General features: G+C 44.5%; 1 protein-coding gene across 3 annotated transcripts in view; it reads right to left on the reverse strand.

Moving 5' to 3' along the window:
- The window catches only part of LOC145421226 (uncharacterized), a 44,977-nt gene extending 27,110 nt beyond the window's left edge, over window positions 1–17,867 (reverse strand). Inside the window, exons 1-4 of one of the 3 annotated variants that reach the window (XR_013902538.1) lie at window positions 17,649–17,867; window positions 17,410–17,527; window positions 16,934–16,969; window positions 16,417–16,569 (exon numbers count right to left, since the gene is read on the reverse strand). The gene's annotated coding sequence lies outside the window, so the exon portion shown is untranslated. Of the gene's footprint in view, window positions 1–16,416; window positions 16,570–16,933; window positions 16,998–17,409 lie in introns of all 3 variants that reach the window. The other 2 variants (XR_013902537.1, XR_013902539.1) reach the window with 2 other exon arrangements.
- Between the last annotated feature and the right edge of the window lie 459 nt (window positions 17,868–18,326).

The following is an 18,326-nucleotide window of genomic DNA, read 5'->3' on the forward strand; positions in this document are numbered from 1 at the left end:
TACACTGGGAAGTAACGAGGGGAATGAGACACAGAAGGAGGGCACAGCTGGGAGAAATCAGGACTGACGAGACAAGCAAAGCAGGACGCATTCACATGAGACACGGACCATCAAAGTAAAACAGGAAGTATCACACAGAGACGTGAACTTGACACAGTGGAGACAGCAACTAAGAAATACAGAGACATAAACCATAAGGCAGAGGTCTAAGAACCAAAATACACAGGGAAATACTCAGCTGGGAACACAAGAGACTAGACTAGAGAGAGTATCAAAAAACCAACCATGAGAACATAATGCACAATGCAGAGTGACAGAAAACAAGAAACTCAAACATGCAAAGACACACAATTACACAGAACAGAGGGGACACAGAGAGACATGAAGGGCAAGGGATCAAAACTAGAAGCCATAGAATAAATCACACACAAGTACAATAATACAAAAATCACAAAGAACTAAAAACGCTGGGTCAGGAGACCCAGGACCGTGACAATATTTAACTATACAGGTAAAAATATTTACAGTTTTCAGCCAGGTTTGAATATAAACGCAAACATGTCCATGTAAGAAGGCTGTTAGCATTTGAAACATCTCTTTAAAAAGGTGTTGCTGTTTTGTATTATGATTTAGTGCTTTGTATGCTGAAGAACAGGAAACCAGTCACAACTGAATCAAGTCATTTTAAGGGCAATACACCTTAAACACAAGATATCATGATCTTGAAGTGGAAAAACCTCTAAATGGAAAACTCCCCTAAAAACAGTGCGCTAATATTAGCCAGCTGATGTTTTGGAACCTTCCAAGATCCTCCGTTTAACGGAAAGACACCATCTAAATACACAAAATAACCATAATGCTGCGCTTTTTCTTGTTAACAGTGCTGTGTCCCTTCCAAAGGCCAGATGATGCTAGGGGAACCATATAATAATAATAATAATAATAATAATAATAATAATAATAATTTAATAAAAATAAGTTTGTGTGTGAAGAGGGCCAGGTTTGTAATTTAGATTTATCGAAACACAAATATATCCAGATATATGCAATTTAAACACAGTAAAAGTTTGCAGGTTTGACACTGATCCAATCTCCTCTTAAATAAGTACAATACGCATAAGATGTTACCTTCACTGTATACATGCAGAAAAAGATAAATGAAAAATTAAACATTCAGAACTGTAAAAGCATCTCTAAAACTATTATAAAGATTTTATACTATACTGTCAAAGACTTAAAGACAAACAATAAAATTAAATTTCATGACTTAGAAATCAGTGGCATATTTAACAGTTTTTGATTAGTTTCAGACTAATCCTAACTGATACTTTCTGTGCACTTTGTGCAATTTGTTTTCAGTGTATAAAAAAAATCCCCTCTTTTACTTATCTTGGTCATTTGATCTCCGTGTACTGCCAGCATCCTGTGTTTGCGGTTTTATGCGGCGGGAGTCGTCGGTCTCTTTCTGTTTGTGTTGGCTGTCACCTAGACTTTATTCCTGACGAAACAGATTTTCTCAGAATTTTCTGAGCACTGACAGCTATAAAAGGCACGAAATGACAGATCAAATCATGTTACCACTGCTTGTCTATATATGATCTATATATTGGAGGGGTTCTACTTTTGGCTATCACCGAACCCATTTCCATGCCTTAAATCTGATTGCCTGAAAACAGCAAAACCTAGTGAGTTCACTAACGGGTCACTCATCTGAAAAATGTTTCTCAACAGCATATCAACACACTTGAACGATGTAAATCTGCTTAACTTCAGCGTATTACGAGCTTGTATATATGTTATCATTATCATAGTGATATTTAGCTCAAAGCATCCAAATCTGGCTTCAGCTTCAGAGCTGCTGTGCGGGCTGAACTTAAAATTATATGCAAACATATTATAACTTGGTGCTAAATATTGAGTAAAGACTGGTGAGAAAGAAATTAGTCAGTTATGCACAAGCATTACTCATAAATGATTCTCTCATTCATCTGTAGATGGATGTACTGCTGGAACCCAAGATAATATAGTGCATCAATCTCGCATGTTCCTGAGAAAGGCTTTCCACCCACATTAACAAACTTTGTGTTCTTAGGGAGTGGGATTCCCCATCAGGGACTTCAACAGTCAAGCTGTTCCTCTCCAAGTCTTGAACAATTTCCTCTCTTTGGTTGCCTCCTAATTACAGCTTTTTCCCCGTTAAACTCGCGTAACACGCAGGTCCAGCACACCAACAGTTTCCAATCCAGTCTCTTTATCACAACAAATCCACATAAATTCTAATTAAAGTGAATCAACTTCCTGATGTCACTGATTATTTTAAGAGCAAAACCCTCCAGATCAGGTTAAAACTATTTTCCTTTAAAATGTTCACTTATCTCACTGGAGTCTCCAATTTCAGCCGGCTTCCCTTCTCCAACTGTGTCCTACAGAAAAACAAAGAACATCCTTCCTGTTTTCTCTCCCCTTTATTGAGAAGGGCTCAAATCATTACCAATCAACTACTCTCTGTACTCAACTCTAAATAGCTGGCAGCTGGAGAAGAGCTGCAGAACACAAAGACAAAACACAAAAACACCAAAGCATGCAATAACTCAAATGGAAGATGATGCCACTAGGGCTGGGCGATATGGCCTAAAATTCATATCGCGATATAATTTGAAGCATGTGCGGTAACGATATATATCACGATATATTCTTTTCTTCTGTATAACGTATTTCCCACACCATAAGGCACACTTAAAATCCTTTAATTTTCTCAAAAATCGAGATTGTGCCTTATGTATGAATTCTGGTTGTGCTTACTGACCTCGAACCGATTTTGGCGTGCAGAAATCTGTTAAAAGATGTTTTAGTACAACTTTGGTAAGCCGCACTGCTTGATGGATTGTCAGAGCATTACGGCTGCCGTAGTGAGTAACGGAATACAAAAGAAGAGCACAGCAAACACCGGAGCCCAAGAAAACAACCCAAACACAGAGCAGTTCAGGGGGCCGACCGTGCGGAAGGCAACGGCGGAGACGTGGAACCAGTTCAGGGGGCCGACCGTGCGCAAGGCAACGGCGTCGATGCGGAAACAGTGCAGGAGGCCGGCCGTGCGCAAGGCAACGGCGGCGACGTGGAAACAGTTCAGGAGGCCGGCCGTGCGCAAGGCAACGGTGGCGGCAAAGGAGACAACGGAGCAGTTCAGGAGGCCGACCGCGCGGAAGGCAGCGGCGGCGGCGAAGGAGACAACGGAGCAGTTCAGGGGGCCGACCGCGCGGAAGGCAGCGGCGGCCCTCCAGTCTCAGGCGTGCTGGCCATGGCCTGGTGGGCACAGGACCAGACGAGGCAGGACCAGACGAGGCCGGACCAGACGAGGCCGGACCAGACGAGGACGAAGACTCGGAGGCCGGACCAGACGAGGACGAAGACTCGGAGGCCGGACCAGACGAGGACGAAGACTCGGAGGCCGGACCAGACGAGGACGAAGACTCGGAGGCCGGACCAGGCGGAGCTGCAGAGGCTGAGGCTGGACCAGGGGGAGCACAGGCTGAAGCCGAAGCTGGGCCAGGCGGAGCAGAAGCAGAAGCCAAAGCTGGACCAGAAGCAGAGGCTGAGACCGGACCAGGCGTAGCAGAAGCAGAGGCAGAGGCTGGCCCAGGCGTAGCAGAAGCACAGGCAGATGCAGCCGGACCAGGCGACGACGAGGCGGTCACAGGTGGCGGCTGGACAGGCTCCTCGGGCCCTCCAGCTGATGCGGCGTGAGGCTGAACGGGCCCCTCGGACCCTCCAGCGGAGACAGGAGGCTGAACGGGCCCCTCGGACCCTCCAGCGGAGACAGGTGGCTGAACGGGCCCCTCGGACCCTCCAGCGGAGACAGGAGGCTGAACGGGTCCCTCGGGCCCTTCAGCGGAGACGAGGAGGTGCTGGCCGGGCTCACTGGAACCCCCAGCGGACGAGGTAGATGGCGGCGTGGGAGCCGCGGAGTCCTGGATGAGCTCATCCGAGCTTCCAGCAGGAGCTGATGTAGAGCCAGAGAGGTTTGGGACCCCTGGCTGAATGTTAAGCCGAACAGAAGACCGTATTGCTATCGGGGACTGGGCCAATGGTTCAGGTGCAAGCTGAGCTACTGGAGATGCGGATGAGAGTGGGAGCTGAGCTACTGATGGTGATGAAGTAGATAACTGCACGGGAGACTGAACTGAGGGCGTCTGCACTGGCACAGGGGACTGAACTGATGTCTGTTGTAACGGAGGTGGTGAGAGTGGAGTAGGCAGTGGAGTTGATGACTTCACAGGAGAATGAACCAGAGGTGAGTGCACAGGAGACTGAGCTAGAGGTGGTAGAGATAGTTGAGGGGAAAGTGGAGCTGGTGATTGAGTGGATGACTGTGCTAAGGGATGCTGCACTGGGGACACTGGAGACTGCGCTGGGGACACTGGAGACTGCACTAGAGACTGCAGTGACGGTTGTAGTGGAGGTGTAACGGGTGGAGGAGTGGCTGAAGTGGCTGCGGGTCGGGCAGCTAGTGGCTCAGCTACAGAGTGTATTAACGGCAGGGCTATGGGTTGAATGTCTGACTGAGTAGCAGCCTGAATGGCTGGGTGTAGTGATGGTGGTGGTGGAGGCGGCGACTGGGCTTTAGGCCGGGCGGCTAACTGAGCTGAGGGCTGGGGAACACACAGTTCATTTTTAACCGAACCCTCAGGACCCTTCATTTCAGTTTGTAGCTCACAACCATCTGAGTCTAAAACAGTCTTTGGATCCTTGGAGTTATTGAGCACAGAGACACCAATCTTCCTAGTTTCATGGATAGGCTCGAAAGGAACAGGAGTGACACAGTTTGAATGGCTCAATGGGCCAGAATAATTGTCCTTAAAATAAGCAGTTCTTTCATTTCCGGTGCCGCTTACACAACAAGCCGGCCCGGAATTAACAGTTTTTATTTCTGCAGGAGCCAAAAGAGTAGCTCCACCACTCACCCTAGCTGACTGTACAGGAAGAAATCCAGGCCCTCGCTGGGGCTGTGAATGCTGGCGGGGTGTCTGCCGCTTCCCTGTTGAAGAGGGAGAAGGGCTGGCTGAAGGTGATGTGGGAAAACTCGGCTGCAGTTGCTCCTGCTGCGGTGTGGAAATGTTGGGTGCACTGGGGGGAACAATGATAATCCCCAGCATTTTATAAAATGCCTGTGCTGGCGTGAGCTGGTTGCTCGCAGGCTCATAGTATTCCTCGCGGTGCCGCCTCGGGTGCTTTCCTCGGGTCCGGGTCGCAGGCGTCAACAGTGGAGAGGAAACAGAAAAGTGAGTAGACGGGTTAGTGGCAAACGAAGACGACCGGCTACACGGAGGACCCCCAAGAACCAACCGGGTCCCATCAAAAGCCAAGCGGCGCCTCCTCATTGAGTCCGCTGGATCCTTTTTGTGGTCGCGTCGTTCTGTCATGAATCGCTGTGCGGCAGGCAGGAGTTGGACCCAAAGTGCAGGACTCACAGACTCAGGGAGGTGAACTCAAAACTCAGCTTTATTTGCTGGCAGGGAAAAAACATACAAACTAATCTAAACTGGGAACTTGGAAAACTCACAGAGAGACACTCACAGAGAGACACTCACAGAGAGACACTCACAGAGAGACACTCACAGAGAGACACTCACAGAGAGACACTCACAGAGAGACACTCACAGAGAGACACTCACAGAGAGACACTCACAGAGAGACACTCACAGAGAGACACTCACAGAGAGACCCACACAGCATGAGGGACGACGCGACACTGACTCAGAGAAACACAGGGTTTAAATACACTGGGAAGTAACGAGGGGAATGAGACACAGAAGGAGGGCACAGCTGGGAGAAATCAGGACTGACGAGACAAGCAAAGCAGGACGCATTCACATGAGACACGGACCATCAAAGTAAAACAGGAAGTATCACACAGAGACGTGAACTTGACACAGTGGAGACAGCAACTAAGAAATACAGAGACATAAACCATAAGGCAGAGGTCTAAGAACCAAAATACACAGGGAAATACTCAGCTGGGAACACAAGAGACTAGACTAGAGAGAGTATCAAAAAACCAACCATGAGAACATAATGCACAATGCAGAGTGACAGAAAACAAGAAACTCAAACATGCAAAGACACACAATTACACAGAACAGAGGGGACACAGAGAGACATGAAGGGCAAGGGATCAAAACTAGAAGCCATAGAATAAATCACACACAAGTACAATAATACAAAAATCACAAAGAACTAAAAACGCTGGGTCAGGAGACCCAGGACCGTGACAATATTTAACTATACAGGTAAAAATATTTACAGTTTTCAGCCAGGTTTGAATATAAACGCAAACATGTCCATGTAAGAAGGCTGTTAGCATTTGAAACATCTCTTTAAAAAGGTGTTGCTGTTTTGTATTATGATTTAGTGCTTTGTATGCTGAAGAACAGGAAACCAGTCACAACTGAATCAAGTCATTTTAAGGGCAATACACCTTAAACACAAGATATCATGATCTTGAAGTGGAAAAACCTCTAAATGGAAAACTCCCCTAAAAACAGTGCGCTAATATTAGCCAGCTGATGTTTTGGAACCTTCCAAGATCCTCCGTTTAACGGAAAGACACCATCTAAATACACAAAATAACCATAATGCTGCGCTTTTTCTTGTTAACAGTGCTGTGTCCCTTCCAAAGGCCAGATGATGCTAGGGGAACCATATAATAATAATAATAATAATAATAATAATAATAATAATTTAATAAAAATAAGTTTGTGTGTGAAGAGGGCCAGGTTTGTAATTTAGATTTATCGAAACACAAATATATCCAGATATATGCAATTTAAACACAGTAAAAGTTTGCAGGTTTGACACTGATCCAATCTCCTCTTAAATAAGTACAATACGCATAAGATGTTACCTTCACTGTATACATGCAGAAAAAGATAAATGAAAAATTAAACATTCAGAACTGTAAAAGCATCTCTAAAACTATTATAAAGATTTTATACTATACTGTCAAAGACTTAAAGACAAACAATAAAATTAAATTTCATGACTTAGAAATCAGTGGCATATTTAACAGTTTTTGATTAGTTTCAGACTAATCCTAACTGATACTTTCTGTGCACTTTGTGCAATTTGTTTTCAGTGTATAAAAAAAATCCCCTCTTTTACTTATCTTGGTCATTTGATCTCCGTGTACTGCCAGCATCCTGTGTTTGCGGTTTTATGCGGCGGGAGTCGTCGGTCTCTTTCTGTTTGTGTTGGCTGTCACCTAGACTTTATTCCTGACGAAACAGATTTTCTCAGAATTTTCTGAGCACTGACAGCTATAAAAGGCACGAAATGACAGATCAAATCATGTTACCACTGCTTGTCTATATATGATCTATATATTGGAGGGGTTCTACTTTTGGCTATCACCGAACCCATTTCCATGCCTTAAATCTGATTGCCTGAAAACAGCAAAACCTAGTGAGTTCACTAACGGGTCACTCATCTGAAAAATGTTTCTCAACAGCATATCAACACACTTGAACGATGTAAATCTGCTTAACTTCAGCGTATTACGAGCTTGTATATATGTTATCATTATCATAGTGATATTTAGCTCAAAGCATCCAAATCTGGCTTCAGCTTCAGAGCTGCTGTGCGGGCTGAACTTAAAATTATATGCAAACATATTATAACTTGGTGCTAAATATTGAGTAAAGACTGGTGAGAAAGAAATTAGTCAGTTATGCACAAGCATTACTCATAAATGATTCTCTCATTCATCTGTAGATGGATGTACTGCTGGAACCCAAGATAATATAGTGCATCAATCTCGCATGTTCCTGAGAAAGGCTTTCCACCCACATTAACAAACTTTGTGTTCTTAGGGAGTGGGATTCCCCATCAGGGACTTCAACAGTCAAGCTGTTCCTCTCCAAGTCTTGAACAATTTCCTCTCTTTGGTTGCCTCCTAATTACAGCTTTTTCCCCGTTAAACTCGCGTAACACGCAGGTCCAGCACACCAACAGTTTCCAATCCAGTCTCTTTATCACAACAAATCCACATAAATTCTAATTAAAGTGAATCAACTTCCTGATGTCACTGATTATTTTAAGAGCAAAACCCTCCAGATCAGGTTAAAACTATTTTCCTTTAAAATGTTCACTTATCTCACTGGAGTCTCCAATTTCAGCCGGCTTCCCTTCTCCAACTGTGTCCTACAGAAAAACAAAGAACATCCTTCCTGTTTTCTCTCCCCTTTATTGAGAAGGGCTCAAATCATTACCAATCAACTACTCTCTGTACTCAACTCTAAATAGCTGGCAGCTGGAGAAGAGCTGCAGAACACAAAGACAAAACACAAAAACACCAAAGCATGCAATAACTCAAATGGAAGATGATGCCACTAGGGCTGGGCGATATGGCCTAAAATTCATATCGCGATATAATTTGAAGCATGTGCGGTAACGATATATATCACGATATATTCTTTTCTTCTGTATAACGTATTTCCCACACCATAAGGCACACTTAAAATCCTTTAATTTTCTCAAAAATCGAGATTGTGCCTTATGTATGAATTCTGGTTGTGCTTACTGACCTCGAACCGATTTTGGCGTGCAGAAATCTGTTAAAAGATGTTTTAGTACAACTTTGGTAAGCCGCACTGCTTGATGGATTGTCAGAGCATTACGGCTGCCGTAGTGAGTAACGGAATACAAAAGAAGAGCACAGCAAACACCGGAGCCCAAGAAAACAACCCAAACACAGAGCAGTTCAGGGGGCCGACCGTGCGGAAGGCAACGGCGGAGACGTGGAACCAGTTCAGGGGGCCGACCGTGCGCAAGGCAACGGCGGCGATGCGGAAACAGTGCAGGAGGCCGGCCGTGCGCAAGGCAACGGCGGCGACGTGGAAACAGTTCAGGAGGCCGGCCGTGCGCAAGGCAACGGTGGCGGCAAAGGAGACAACGGAGCAGTTCAGGAGGCCGACCGCGCGGAAGGCAGCGGCGGCGGCGAAGGAGACAACGGAGCAGTTCAGGGGGCCGACCGCGCGGAAGGCAGCGGCGGCCCTCCAGTCTCAGGCGTGCTGGCCATGGCCTGGTGGGCACAGGACCAGACGAGGCAGGACCAGACGAGGCAGGACCAGACGAGGCCGGACCAGACGAGGCCGGACCAGACGAGGACGAAGACTCGGAGGCCGGACCAGACGAGGACGAAGACTCGGAGGCCGGACCAGACGAGGACGAAGACTCGGAGGCCGGACCAGACGAGGACGAAGACTCGGAGGCCGGACCAGGCGGAGCTGCAGAGGCTGAGGCTGGACCAGGGGGAGCACAGGCTGAAGCCGAAGCTGGGCCAGGCGGAGCAGAAGCAGAAGCCAAAGCTGGACCAGAAGCAGAGGCTGAGACCGGACCAGGCGTAGCAGAAGCAGAGGCAGAGGCTGGCCCAGGCGTAGCAGAAGCACAGGCAGATGCAGCCGGACCAGGCGACGACAAGGCGGTCACAGGTGGCGGCTGGACAGGCTCCTCGGGCCCTCCAGCTGATGCGGCGTGAGGCTGAACGGGCCCCTCGGACCCTCCAGCGGAGACAGGAGGCTGAACGGGCCCCTCGGACCCTCCAGCGGAGACAGGAGGCTGAACGGGCCCCTCGGACCCTCCAGCGGAGACAGGAGGCTGAACGGGCCCCTCGGGCCCTTCAGCGGAGACGAGGAGGTGCTGGCCGGGCTCACTGGAACCCCCAGCGGACGAGGTAGATGGCGGCGTGGGAGCCGCGGAGTCCTGGATGAGCTCATCCGAGCTTCCAGCAGGAGCTGATGTAGAGCCAGAGAGGTTTGGGACCCCTGGCTGAATGTTAAGCCGAACAGAAGACCGTATTGCTATCGGGGACTGGGCCAATGGTTCAGGTGCAAGCTGAGCTACTGGAGATGCGGATGAGAGTGGGAGCTGAGCTACTGATGGTGATGAAGTAGATAACTGCACGGGAGACTGAACTGAGGGCGTCTGCACTGGCACAGGGGACTGAACTGATGTCTGTTGTAACGGAGGTGGTGAGAGTGGAGTAGGCAGTGGAGTTGATGACTTCACAGGAGAATGAACCAGAGGTGAGTGCACAGGAGACTGAGCTAGAGGTGGTAGAGATAGTTGAGGGGAAAGTGGAGCTGGTGATTGAGTGGATGACTGTGCTAAGGGATGCTGCACTGGGGACACTGGAGACTGCGCTGGGGACACTGGAGACTGCACTAGAGACTGCAGTGACGGTTGTAGTGGAGGTGTAACGGGTGGAGGAGTGGCTGAAGTGGCTGCGGGTCGGGCAGCTAGTGGCTCAGCTACAGAGTGTATTAACGGCAGGGCTATGGGTTGAATGTCTGACTGAGTAGCAGCCTGAATGGCTGGGTGTAGTGATGGTGGTGGTGGAGGCGGCGACTGGGCTTTAGGCCGGGCGGCTAACTGAGCTGAGGGCTGGGGAACACACAGTTCATTTTTAACCGAACCCTCAGGACCCTTCATTTCAGTTTGTAGCTCACAACCATCTGAGTCTAAAACAGTCTTTGGATCCTTGGAGTTATTGAGCACAGAGACACCAATCTTCCTAGTTTCATGGATAGGCTCGAAAGGAACAGGAGTGACACAGTTTGAATGGCTCAATGGGCCAGAATAATTGTCCTTAAAATAAGCAGTTCTTTCATTTCCGGTGCCGCTTACACAACAAGCCGGCCCGGAATTAACAGTTTTTATTTCTGCAGGAGCCAAAAGAGTAGCTCCACCACTCACCCTAGCTGACTGTACAGGAAGAAATCCAGGCCCTCGCTGGGGCTGTGAATGCTGGCGGGGTGTCTGCCGCTTCCCTGTTGAAGAGGGAGAAGGGCTGGCTGAAGGTGATGTGGGAAAACTCGGCTGCAGTTGCTCCTGCTGCGGTGTGGAAATGTTGGGTGCACTGGGGGGAACAATGATAATCCCCAGCATTTTATAAAATGCCTGTGCTGGCGTGAGCTGGTTGCTCGCAGGCTCATAGTATTCCTCGCGGTGCCGCCTCGGGTGCTTTCCTCGGGTCCGGGTCGCAGGCGTCAACAGTGGAGAGGAAACAGAAAAGTGAGTAGACGGGTTAGTGGCAAACGAAGACGACCGGCTACACGGAGGACCCCCAAGAACCAACCGGGTCCCATCAAAAGCCAAGCGGCGCCTCCTCATTGAGTCCGCTGGATCCTTTTTGTGGTCGCGTCGTTCTGTCATGAATCGCTGTGCGGCAGGCAGGAGTTGGACCCAAAGTGCAGGACTCACAGACTCAGGGAGGTGAACTCAAAACTCAGCTTTATTTGCTGGCAGGGAAAAAACATACAAACTAATCTAAACTGGGAACTTGGAAAACTCACAGAGAGACACTCACAGAGAGACACTCACAGAGAGACACTCACAGAGAGACACTCACAGAGAGACACTCACAGAGAGACACTCACAGAGAGACACTCACAGAGAGACACTCACAGAGAGACACTCACAGAGAGACACTCACAGAGAGACACTCACAGAGAGACACTCACAGAGAGACACTCACAGAGAGACACTCACAGAGAGACACTCACAGAGAGACACTCACAGAGAGACACTCACAGAGAGACACTCACAGAGAGACACTCACAGAGAGACACTCACAGAGAGACACTCACAGAGAGATCCACACAGCATGAGGGACGACGCGACACTGACTCAGAGAAACACAGGGTTTAAATACACTGGGAAGTAACGAGGGGAATGAGACACAGAAGGAGGGCACAGCTGGGAGAAATCAGGACTGACGAGACAAGCAAAGCAGGACGCATTCACATGAGACACGGACCATCAAAGTAAAACAGGAAGTATCACACAGAGACGTGAACTTGACACAGTGGAGACAGCAACTAAGAAATACAGAGACATAAACCATAAGGCAGAGGTCTAAGAACCAAAATACACAGGGAAATACTCAGCTGGGAACACAAGAGACTAGACTAGAGAGAGTAACAAAAAACCAACCATGAGAACATAATGCACAATGCAGAGTGACAGAAAACAAGAAACTCAAACATGCAAAGACACACAATTACACAGAACAGAGGGGACACAGAGAGACATGAAGGGCAAGGGATCAAAACTAGAAGCCATAGAATAAATCACACACAAGTACAATAATACAAAAATCACAAAGAACTAAAAACGCTGGGTCAGGAGACCCAGGACCGTGACAATATTTAACTATACAGGTAAAAATATTTACAATTTTCAGCCAGGTTTGAATATAAACGCAAACATGTCCATGTAAGAAGGCTGTTAGCATTTGAAACATCTCTTTAAAAAGGTGTTGCTGTTTTGTATTATGATTTAGTGCTTTGTATGCTGAAGAACAGGAAACCAGTCACAACTGAATCAAGTCATTTTAAGGGCAATACACCTTAAACACAAGATATCATGATCTTGAAGTGGAAAAACCTCTAAATGGAAAACTCCCCTAAAAACAGTGCGCTAATATTAGCCAGCTGATGTTTTGGAACCTTCCAAGATCCTCCGTTTAACGGAAAGACACCATCTAAATACACAAAATAACCATAATGCTGCGCTTTTTCTTGTTAACAGTGCTGTGTCTCTTCCAAAGGCCAGATGATGCTAGGGCAACCATATAATAATAATAATAATAATAATAATAATAATAATAATAATAATAATAATAATTTAATAAAAATAAGTTTGTGTGTGAAGAGGGCCAGGTTTGTAATTTAGATTTATCGAAACACAAATATATCCAGATATATGCAATTTAAACACAGTAAAAGTTTGCAGGTTTGACACTGATCCAATCTCCTCTTAAATAAGTACAATACGCATAAGATGTTACCTTCACTGTATACATGCAGAAAAAGATAAATGAAAAATTAAACATTCAGAACTATAAAAGCATCTCTAAAACTATTATAAAGATTTTATACTATACTGTCAAAGACTTAAAGACAAACAATAAAATTAAATTTCATGACTTAGAAATCAGTGGCATATTTAACAGTTTTTGATTAGTTTCAGACTAATCCTAACTGATACTTTCTGTGCACTTTGTGCAATTTGTTTTCAGTGTATAAAAAAAAAAATCCCCTCTTTTACTTATCTTGGTCATTTGATCTCCGTGTACTGCCAGCATCCTGTGTTTGCGGTTTTATGCGGCGGGAGTCGTCGGTCTCTTTCTGTTTGTGTTGGCTGTCACCTAGACTTTATTCCTGACGAAACAGATTTTCTCAGAATTTTCTGAGCACTGACAGCTATAAAAGGCACGAAATGACAGATCAAATCATGTTACCACTGCTTGTCTATATATGATCTATATATTGGAGGGGTTCTACTTTTGGCTATCACCGAACCCATTTCCATGCCTTAAATCTGATTGCCTGAAAACAGCAAAACCTAGTGAGTTCACTAACGGGTCACTCATCTGAAAAATGTTTCTCAACAGCATATCAACACACTTGAACGATGTAAATCTGCTTAACTTCAGCGTATTACGAGCTTGTATATATGTTATCATTATCATAGTGATATTTAGCTCAAAGCATCCAAATCTGGCTTCAGCTTCAGAGCTGCTGTGCGGGCTGAACTTAAAATTATATGCAAACATATTATAACTTGGTGCTAAATATTGAGTAAAGACTGGTGAGAAAGAAATTAGTCAGTTATGCACAAGCATTACTCATAAATGATTCTCTCATTCATCTGTAGATGGATGTACTGCTGGAACCCAAGATAATATAGTGCATCAATCTCGCATGTTCCTGAGAAAGGCTTTCCACCCACATTAACAAACTTTGTGTTCTTAGGGAGTGGGATTCCCCATCAGGGACTTCAACAGTCAAGCTGTTCCTCTCCAAGTCTTGAACAATTTCCTCTCTTTGGTTGCCTCCTAATTACAGCTTTTTCCCCGTTAAACTCGCGTAACACGCAGGTCCAGCACACCAACAGTTTCCAATCCAGTCTCTTTATCACAACAAATCCACATAAATTCTAATTAAAGTGAATCAACTTCCTGATGTCACTGATTATTTTAAGAGCAAAACCCTCCAGATCAGGTTAAAACTATTTTCCTTTAAAATGTTCACTTATCTCACTGGAGTCTCCAATTTCAGCCGGCTTCCCTTCTCCAACTGTGTCCTACAGAAAAACAAAGAACATCCTTCCTGTTTTCTATTCAATTCAATTCAATTCAATTCAATTTTATTTATATAGCGCCAAATCACAACAAAAGTCGCCTCAAGGCGCTTCATAGATACAGAGAAAAACCCAACAATCATATGACCCCCTATGAGCAAGCACTTTGGCGACAGTGGGAAGGAAAAACTCCCTTTTAACAGGAAGAAACCTCCGGCAGAACCAGGCTCAGGGAGGGGCGGCCATCTGCTGCGACCGGTTGGGGTGAGAGAAGGAAGACAGGATAAAGACATGCTGTGGAAGAGAGACAGAGGTTAATAACAGATATGATTCAATGCAGAGAGGTCTATTAATACATAGTGAGTGAGAAAGGTGACTGGAAAGGAAAAACTCAATGCATCATGGGAATCCCCCGGCAGCCTACATCTATTGCAGCATAACAAAGGGAGGATTCAGGGTCACCTGGTCCAGCCCTAACTATATGCTTTAGAAAAAAGGAAAGTTTTAAGCCTAATCTTAAAAGTAGAGATAGTGTCTGTCTCCCGAATCCAAACTGGAAGCTGGTTCCACAGAAGAGGGGCCTGAAAACTGAAGGCTCTCCCTCCCATTCTACTTTTAAATACTCTAGGAACAACAAGTAGGCCTGCAGAGCGAGAGCGGAGCGCTCTAATAGGGTGATATGGTACTACAAGGTCATTAAGATAAGATGGGGCCTGATTATTTAAGACCTTGTATGTGAGGAGCAGGATTTTGAATTCAATTCTGGATTTAACAGGAAGCCAATGAAGGGAAGCCAAAACAGGAGAAATATGCTCTCTCTTTCTAGTCCCTGTCAGGACTCTTGCTGCAGCATTTTGGATTAGCTGAAGGCTTTTCAGTGAGTTTTTTGGACATCCTGATAATAATGAATTACAGTAGTCCAGCCTGGAAGTAATAAATGCATGAACTAGTTTTTCCGCGTCACTCTGAGACAGGATATTTCTAATTTTAGAGATGTTGCGCAAATGGAAGAAAGCAGTCTTACATATTTGTTTAATATGTGCGTTGAAGGACATGTCCTGGTCAAAAATGACTCCAAGGTTCCTCACCGCGTTACTGGAGGCCAAGGTAATGCCATCCAGAGTAAGAATCTGATTAGATACCATATTTCTAAGATTTTCAGGGCCGAGTACAATAACCTCAGTTTTATCTGAATTAAGAAGCAGAAAGTTAGCGGCCATCCAGGTCTTTATGTCTTTAAGACATTCCTGCAGTTTCTCTCCCCTTTATTGAGAAGGGCTCAAATCATTACCAATCAACTACTCTCTGTACTCAACTCTAAATAGCTGGCAGCTGGAGAAGAGCTGCAGAACACAAAGACAAAACACAAAAACACCAAAGCATGCAATAACTCAAATGGAAGATGATGCCACTAGGGCTGGGCGATATGGCCTAAAATTCATATCGCGATATAATTTGAAGCATGTGCGGTAACGATATATATCACGATATATTCTTTTCTTCTGTATAACGTATTTCCCACACTATAAGGCACACTTAAAATCCTTTAATTTTCTCAAAAATCGAGATTGTGCCTTATGTATGAATTCTGGTTGTGCTTACTGACCTCGAACCGATTTTGGCGTGCAGAAATCTGTTAAAAGATGTTTTAGTACAACTTTGGTAAGCCGCACTGCTTGATGGATTGTCAGAGCATTACGGCTGCCGTAGTGAGTAACGGAATACAGTTACTCATATCTTGTATTTTAAATACATAACGGCGGTACATGTATTCCGTTACTCCCCAACACTGATTATGGCAGAATGCAGGTCCCAGATACATGGGTTGCCACTAATACATACTAAGTTGTGCTATAAGAAGAATGACTTTATTGATCCCAAAGGGAAATTGCTATGTCTGATATAGCTCATCTGCAATATTATATGAGAATTAAAATATATGACTACTGACTGACTGATAAGAATATCTGGAGCTGATAGAACATCTGGAGTAATGTTCTATCTGTAGCTGTTCTTGATAAATAATGCTATGTAAGAATTAAAATCAAAAAAGGTTTTTTATGATTTCTGTGCTTTTGAGGCTGCAAATGTTATTATTTTCAGATTTAGTTTTTCTGACCAACAATTCATTTTTAATTCACTGTAAATTAATCCGCAAATATCATTTTCCTGATAACAACCCAGCCAACCCATACCAATGGATGCAGCATAAAAATCTTTTACTGACCTAATGCAATACATATACACTTTGTAGTTAAAGAATTTTAAAGTTCTTACTGTCATCATGGCAGCTACATCCTTTAGCTTTGTGCCCTGTTCCCCCGATCACTTTGCAAACACTTTGAGCAGACTGTCAGAGAGAAACTCAGCTCCGTTAGAAACCTTGACTGTAAAGGCATGGTTGGGATGCACTGGAATGCTTCATTTTATCTGAAATGACATAAAATAATTTTGAAATAACAGCAGGCACTGTGCTTGGTTAATCAGTAATGTTTTGTTGAATAAAAACTGTTTCCAGATCTTATGGGATTAAAAAAAATCCAAAGATGTTTGTTTCTGATTTGCAACCCAACAACCCACAAGTTACAACCTCATTTTAGTTCAAGTGTGAGTCCAGTAATCACCTTTCTGACAATACATACTGGTATAAGTTAAACCTATATGGCAGATTTTGGATTTCTCAGTTGTATTAATAGGGTGGTCTATTTGAGTATGCATACACCTAATAACTATAAAAACCCTATTATAATTAAGTTACAGAAACCTTAAGCGAAAATAGAATATACTTTCTCACCATAACACCTTGAACCCACAATCCATCAGCTGACTCCTGGTGAAATGCAGAATAGAGGTCATCTCTCAATGTGCAGCAAAAAAAACAAACAAACAAAAACAAAAGGACAGCAGGTGAGGGCAGGAGGTGTAGGGATGTAAGCTAGCATAATGCCACTGATGATATTAGCTAAAGCTGTTCAATGTCCAAAATCTCACTAACACCACGGTGCAGTAAATACACAATGTAACTGAAGAGTCAGTTGTCAAATCTATTCACACAGAAAACCAAATTATGTTATGAGTGCCTCGTAATTAGGTTTAATGTGATATTACGGCTCTTGTGCCAAAGACAAATTCAGATGAGAAAGCGCCAATTCTTTGACAACAGATAAAACAGCAAATAAGTTAGCGGCTCTTTTTTAGCATATTACATGATGACACTCTAGATGTTTAACTACATTTAAATAAATATTAATTCAAAAAATCAAGACATACCAAAAAACATAGAGTTGGCTGCTGGACTTGACTGAGATGGATGCCTTTTTTAAACCACGATCCAAATCATGCGTGGTTTCACGAGATTTAACGTTGCTATCGTATTGACTTACTTCACCTGAACATGATATGAACAATTTAATACACCCTTTCTGCATATCATGTAGTTTTTACACTATATAGTTACATTTAACTTTAAAACATGAGGCAATTGTGTTAAATACATGCAAGATGCTTACATAAATCCAAGAGATGGCCAGTCCCTTTTTTTCAGTGTACTCCAGGCCAGAACTTTGATCAGTGGGGAGGGTTTATTGACTGGAAGTGGTGAAAGTCACATCTGTTCAGGGAATCCCCTAACTGGAAACACCCACATGCAGTGCTTACTTGAAAGGGCATATTTGCCCATTCCGCGTAGTTTCCAGTCATGGAAAATGTGATTATAATTCCCAGAGTGGGATAAGCCGAGCATTCCTTGGTGTTTGAGCGGGTCTCACTTTAAGGTGCGTGTATGGGCTTGTGATCCTGTTGTAAAATTAATTCTGTCATGCTGGATCACAGTGTAAAAAGTGTCTCTGATGTGATAATGAACTTCACATGTAATTTTTCACCTACAAGAAATAGTAGAAACTGTATATTAGAGAACACCAAGCTCACATTTCAGTGCCACTTTATCTGCTATACCTGAACTAATAATAAAACTATTGCAAGCAGGCATTACAAGACAATCCACCAAATGGGGGCTCAAGCATGTGACCCTAACATTACTAAGTCAGAATCGAACTTACCGATCTTGCCCGTTTTAATATGAAATGTCACAGGCTCAGATTACCTTAATTATAAAGTCATAAGGAGGATCATCAGGCACGTCTGTTCAGATCTGTATAAACAAGCTCTCACAATACAGATATATTACA

The sequence above is a fragment of the Astatotilapia calliptera genome, chromosome 16 (genome assembly GCF_964374335.1).
Source record: "Astatotilapia calliptera chromosome 16, fAstCal68.1, whole genome shotgun sequence".
NCBI lineage: Eukaryota > Metazoa > Chordata > Actinopteri > Cichliformes > Cichlidae > Astatotilapia > Astatotilapia calliptera.